This window comes from Thalassophryne amazonica, chromosome 2, assembly GCF_902500255.1.
Source record: "Thalassophryne amazonica chromosome 2, fThaAma1.1, whole genome shotgun sequence".
Taxonomy (NCBI): Eukaryota; Metazoa; Chordata; class Actinopteri; order Batrachoidiformes; family Batrachoididae; genus Thalassophryne; species Thalassophryne amazonica.
This window is the reverse complement of record NC_047104.1, coordinates 77,650,770-77,657,935: the sequence shown is the minus strand read 5'-3', so window position 1 is coordinate 77,657,935 and position 7,166 is coordinate 77,650,770. Positions and strand designations below refer to the sequence as shown.

The 7,166-nt window shown below is 47.8% G+C and overlaps 1 pseudogene; it reads right to left on the bottom strand.

The window, feature by feature from the left end:
• Window positions 1-4,593: 4,593 nt before the first annotated feature.
• LOC117503788 lies at window positions 4,594-4,894 on the bottom strand (annotated as a pseudogene).
• Between the last annotated feature and the right edge of the window lie 2,272 nt (window positions 4,895-7,166).

Sequence of the window (7,166 nt, the reverse complement as noted above, 5' to 3'; positions counted from 1 at the left end):
TATAATATATAAAGCATATAAATAATACAATTATATATGTATGTGATCATATACCCACACACATATACATATGAACACACTCACACACACACACACACATATATACATATACATACACATACGTATATACATATACACACATACATACATACACATATATATACATATATACGAGGTCTATTAGATAAGAAACCAACACTTTTATTTTTTTTTTAACTATATGGATTTGAATGACGTGCGATTACACCAATCATGCTTGAACCCTCGTGTGCATGCATGAGTTTTTTCACGCGTGTCGGTGACGTCATTTCCCTGTGGGCAGGCCTTGAGTGAGATGCGGTTCAGCCCTCTCGGCTGAATTCCTTTGTTTCACACGCTGCTCGAGACGGCGCGCGTTGCTTTATCAAAATTTTTTCTGGACCTGTGAGGAATATCCGAGTGGACACTATTCGAGAAATTTAGCTGGTTTTCGGTGAAAAGTTTAACGGCTGATGAGAGATTATGGGGTGTTTCTGTCGCTGTAAGGACCCATGAAGCGGGACGTTGCGCAGTATGTATACTATATATACATACATACATATATATACGAGGTCTGTTAGAAAAGTATCCGACCTTATTATTTTTTTCAAAAACCATATGGATTTGAATCACGTGTGATTACATCAGACATGCTTGAACCCTCGTGGGCATGCAAGAGTTTTTTCACGCCTGTCGGTTACGTCATTCGCCTGTGGGCAGTCTTTGAGTGAGGAGTGGCCCACCCTCTCATCGATTTTTCATTGTTTAGGAATGGCTCAGAGACTGCTGCTTTGTTTGATAAAAATTTTTTCAAAAACTGTAAGGCACAACTGAGTGGACACCATTCGATAAATTCAGCTGGTTTTCGGTAAAAATTGTAACGGCTATTGAGAGATTTTGGTCTGGTAGTGTCGCTTTAAGGACGGCCCATGGCACCTGACGGCGATCTGCGCTTCAAGGCGGCAGCGTCTCGCCGTTTCAAGTTGAAAACTTCCACATTTCAGGCTCTGTTGACCCAGGAAGTCATCAGAGAACAGAGAACTTTCAGAAGAAGTCGGCATGAGGAGTTTATTCGGACATTCCATTGTTAACGGACATTTTGTAATGAAAGAACGTGCGGGCAGAGTCACATGTCGGGCCGGACCCGACCGCAGGGGGTCGCGACAGGAAAAACACCTCCATTGGAAACCTTAACGGACAAGTTGGAACATGCCCAAGCTGTTAAACAATTTCTCAGTAACTCACTTGTTGAGAGCCATCAAAAGCCGCCTGAATTTTACAAATGGTTTTCAATACGGAGGTGTTTTTCCTGTCGCGGCACACACAGATTCGTCGAGTCGTCACGGAAACGACTCGACGAATTTGCGTGCACGTCTTTCATTACAAAATGTCCTTAAACAGTGGAATGTCCGCATAAAGTCCTCATGCCGGCCTCTTCTGAATCTTCTCTGTTCTCTCACGCTGTCCTGGGTGAATGAAGCCTTAAATTAGGATGTTTTCAGCTCGAAACAGGCCGACGACGGCGCCTGGAAGCGCTACGCGATGTCCTGCTCCGTGGGAAGTCCTTACAGCGACAGAAACACCCCATAATCTCTCATCAGCCGTTAAACTTTTCACCGAAAACCAGCTAAATTTCTCGAATAGTGTCCACTCAGATATTCCTCACAAGTCCAGAAAAATTTTTGATAAAGCAACGCGCGCCGTCTCGAGCAGCGTGTGAAACAAAGGAATTCAGCTGGACCACATCTCACTCAAGGCCTGCCCACAGGGAAATGACGTCACTGACACGGGTGAAAAAAACTCATGCATGCGCACGAGGGTTCAAGCATGATTGGTATGATCGCACGTCATTCAAATCCATATAGTTAAAAAAATAATAAAAGTGTCGGTTTCTTATCTAATACACCTCGTATACACATACACACACACACACACACACACATATATATATATATATATATATATATATGAACACACACTCACACACACACACACATATATACATATACGAGGGCTGTCAATAAAGTATAGGTCCTTTTTATTTTTTTCAAAAACTATATGGATTTCATTCATATGTTTTTACGTCAGACATGCTTGAACCCTCGTGCGCATGCGTGAGTTTTTCCACGCCTGTCGGTGATGTCATTCGCCTGTGAACACTCCTTGTGGGAGGAGTCGTCCAGCCCCTCTGAAAAGTTGCTGAGAGACTGGCGCTTTGTTTGATCAAAATTTTTTCTAAACCTGTGAGACACATCGAAGTGGACACAGTTCGAAAAATTAAGCTGGTTTTCAGTGAAAATTTTAACGGCTGATGAGAGATTTTGAGGTGATACTGTCGCTTTAAGGACTTCCCACGGTGCGAGACGTCACGCAGCGCTCTCAGGCGCCATCGTCAGCCTGTTTCAAGCTGAAAACCTCCACATTTCAGGCTCTATTGATCCAGGACGTCGTGAGAGAACAGAGAAGTTTCAGAAGAAGTCGGTTTCAGCATTTTATCCGGATATTCCACTGTTAAAGGAGAATTTTTTAATGAAAGACGTGCGGACGGGTCCGCGCGTCGGGACGCAGCCGACGCGGTGCGGCGGCACAGGAAAAACACCTCCGTGTTGATAACCATTTGTAAAATCCAGGCGGCTTTTGATGCCTTTCAGTGGAGTGAGTATATGAGAAATTGTTTAACAGCTGGACATGTTCCAACTTGTCCTTAAGGCTTCCAACAGAGGTGTTTTTCCTGTGGCGGAGCGTCGCAGTGGCTGCGAGCCGACGCTGCAATCCGTCCACACGTCTTTCATTAAAAAAATCTCCTTTAACAGTGGAATATCCGGATAAAATGCTGAAACCGACTTCTTCTGAAACTTCTCTGTTCTCTCACGACGTCCTGGATCAATAGAGCCTGAAATGTGGAGGTTTTCAGCTTGAAACAGGCCGACGACGGCGCCTGAGAGCACTGCACAACGTCTCGCACCGTGGGAAGTCCTTAAAGCGACAGTATCACCTCAAAATCTCTCATCAGCCGTTAAAATTTTCACTGAAAACCAGCTTAATTTTTCGAACCGTGTCCACTTCGATGTGTCTCACAGGTTTAGAAAAAATTTTGATCAAACAAAGCGCCAGTCTCTCAGCAACTTCTCAGACAAAGGAATTCCGACGAGGGGCTGGATGACTCCTGAAGAGGAGGTACTGCTGGCCCACCACCACAAGATGGCGCCCTGCTTGAAGTGCGGGCTTCAAGCACGAGAGGGCTGTCACTCATCATCCGTACCAGCTGTCACTCATCCACTACTCAACACCATCACCATAAAGGCCGGACTGCAACTCCACCTCCCTGCCGAGAAATCAGCTACCTTGGAGGTAATTTTCTCTGCTGAATCTAAATCGAACAATAATCTGATCTCTTTTGCAGCCGTTTTCCTGTGACGGATTCCTTGTCTGTTGTGTTGGCGTTTGGTGTGGACTGCTACAGCTTCGCCTCCCACCCCACCCAGATAAGTAGTTGTCTCAGGAGCTGCACGAGTGTGTGATTGGAGGTGGAGGTGCTCCCTCCTTACTGAACACAGACTGTGGGATTACTGAGTGTGCGTACTCACACTCACCTATGCTGTTTCTATTCTCTGCCAGCAGTACCAGGTCTGAGAGCTGAAGACGGTGACCACCTGGGGACCCAGGACTTGGCGGCTCCGGTGTTCTTCAGGTCCGTTGGCGGTGAGGGCCGTGTGGGATCCGGCTCGGTTCTGGACGGGCGTCTCCTATCCTCAAGCCTGCCCACACGTCACCCAACGTGTAATTGACTGTAGTCCCAAACTGATTGTTGTCTGTATTCCGTTGTGCACAATTTACAACATTAAATTATTACTGTTTGGCTTATCCATTGCCCGTTCTTTTACGCCCCCTGTTGTGGATCCGTGTTCCTACACTTTCACAACAGACATGACAATGAACATGGTGGGAAAGCCAGGCGCTTGGAAGATCTGTATTCAGTACAGATCGTATCAGTAATTTGGTTGTGTAATCGTTCATGTTATTTTCATACTGGATCATGGTCCTTTGAAGTTTCATGTTGAAATAGCTGTATGATCAAATTAAGCTTCTGACAGACTGCATGTACAACATGCACCCTCAAAGATTTTATTGTATCACATGGCGTGTACACTGAGAAAAAAGTCTGTTATATTTACATAATTTAAATATGTACACTGGTTGCACATAATTACAATGTGTCCACATACTAGTACCTTTGAGATAAATGCTGGGGGTGGTGTCCATCTTCAGCTTCAGTAATTTGGCTATCCCTATGTCATACTCTGTCTTGTTTATGTAACTGTTATCAGTGAAATGGAAACTCCATATGGTCAAGTTTTTTTTTGTGGGGCCATCCCCACAGATTTACTAGATAGGGTCAAGCTGTATAAAAGGCCTGCCCTGAATGGATCGCGGCCCCGCCATCTTGGAAGATTGAAGCGCTGCAGGGGTCTTGCGCTGTCAGTGGAAAATGCATGCCCCACTCTTGTAATCACTGTTGATTCTCTGGCTGATTTCTCCGCTGTTATTTACTTTTAAGATGTGCAAAACTTGTGCTTAGGTCAATTTAGATGCGTAGATTTGATTTCTGTTGTTGCGGACAGCCACCTGCAGGTGACTGGGAATGATACGAGTCTTCCCACTGTCCCGAGCAGCACAGCTGGCCAGCTCGAGGATCCCGTGGGCCAGACACTCGAGCACAGCTGCCAGGTAAACGGGGGCTCCGGTACCCACACGCTCCACACAGACGCCGCTCCCCCCAGTAGACACGGGCCACTGGAAACTGCAATCCAGCACGGGAGGAGCGAGTCTTCACCTTGGCTCTGGTTTTACTGCCTGTTTTGCCTCTTCTGCTCATGATTTCATCAGTGATTACGCAGATCAAGCATTTTCCACTGACAACTGTAGTGCTTCAACCTTCCAAGATGGGCGGCTCAGCACTCCAGGTCACGTGACCAAATTACCTGTCTATTATGGGATGTCTATGGCCATCCCATGTCAGGGTATGTGTTTGTTTGGTTATGTTTTTATTTCTCTCTGGTCTGTTTGTTATTTTTCTTATTCATTGGTTTTTGTATGTTTATTCTCTTGCTGGATTTTTCTGCTTGGGTCTGTCTGTCTCCATCTCTCTTGTCTGTCTCTTGGTTCTTGGTGGTGGGTGTTTCTCTCTCTCTCTGGCCACACCCTTGTTCTGGTGCTTTCTATGCACACCTGTTCTTGATTTGCTGATTATCACCTGGGGTTATATAAGATCACTGGGTGTGTTAGTCCCTTGCCAGTTTGTTGTGTCTTGTGCCTTCATTCCAGCTCTGTACCTGCATTCCTTAGTCCCGCCTGCCTCCTTGTGTGTTCCTGACCTCCAGCCTGTTGCAACGACCACGCCTCAAGCCTGATGATTTTTGTACTGCTGCTTGTTCTGGACTGCCTACTTGTGTACCGACCTCTGCTATCCACCCGAGTAAAGCCTTTTAAAAACCAGAGCTGTTTGTTTGAGCCATGCATTTGTGTCCCACATGTTCCTGACTATCTAGCCTGATATCCCAGTCCTTTCGTGTCCGCTTGACAAATCATGCCGAAGCATCGAATTGCTTCTTCTTCATGGGAAATTTGTGAAGTGGAAATCCAGTTTTGGTTACATTGCCACACCAAAACACAATACTCCACATACTTTGGTGATTCAAAATATCTGTTGGGAAAGTGCAGTGACACGGACCCACAACAGGGGGCGTAAATGAACGGACAATGGATGACCCGAAAGTATAACACTTTACTGTTGTGAAATGCGCACAACGAAATACAGACAATTGCAGATTTTGGAATACAGCCAAATATACAAAGGTGACGTGTGGGCAGGCTCGAGGATAGAAGACGTCTGTCCAGAGAAGAGCCGGATCCCACACGATTTCCACTGCCAGCGGATCTGAAGCACACCGGAGCCGCCAAGTCCTGAGTCCTCAGGTGGCCACTGTCTTCAGCTGTCAGACTTGGTACTGCTGGCAGGAAAAACAGACAGATGATGGTGGGTGCGTGAACACCCAGCAAACAGTCAGCACAGCACAGTTTTCTTCTGGTGGAATACCTCCACCTCCTAATCACAATTATCCCAAGAGTTCGTGCAGAATCCAAATGTCACACTAGCGGAGTCTGGGATGAGGAGCAGAGAACGCCAACTCCCCAAACACACCTACAAACTCTCATGTACAAAGGTACGTCTGCAAACTCAGAATGTAACGTATTTAAACACAGAAGTAAAGACGTTACGACTGTCTTACGTTTAGCTGAACGATTCGTGTTCAAAGGCTGAGTGTTTACCTGACGGGTAGACGATATCTCGGCAGGGAGGTGGAGTTGCTGCCCAGTTTTTATTGTGGGTGGTGAAATGGTGGTGATGAGTGACAGCTGGTGATGGGGTGGTGATGAGTGACAGCTGTCACTCCCGGCTGCTCCTGTGAGGCGGCTGCGCCCTCTCGTGCCTGAAGCCCGCACTTCAGGCAGGGCGCCCTCTGGTAGTGGGCCAGCAGTACCTCCTCTTCAGCGGCCCACACAACAGGACCCCCGACCAGGCTTGTCCGGATGACGGGCATAGAAGTCAGCCAGGAGGGCCGGGTCCAGGATGAAGCTCCTCTTCACCCAGGAGCGCTCTTCGGGTCCATAACCCTCCCAGTCCACCAGATACTGGAACCCCCGGCCCTGTCGACAAACGTCCAAGAGCCTGTGCACCGTCCATGCAGGCTCTCCGTCGATGATCCGGGCAGGAGGTGGCTCCGGTCCGGGGGTGCAGAGTGGTGAGGTATGGCAGGGCTTGATGCGGGACACGTGAAATACTGGATGAATCCGCAGTGAAGCAGGAAGTTGCAGCTTCACTGCGGCCAGACTGAGGACTTTGAGGATCTTGTAGGGTCCAATGAAATGGTCCTTGAGTTTTTGTGATTCCACGTGGAGTGGGATGTCCTTTGTAGACAACCAAACCTCCTGCCCGGGCTGGTATGCAGGGGCCGGGGAACGCCGGCGGTCCGCATGGGCCTTGGCCCTCGTCCGGGCTTTGAGCAGGGCAGAGCAGGCACTGCGCCACACGCGACGGCACCTCCTCAAGTGGGCCTGGACCGAGGGCACGCCGACCTCTCCCTCCG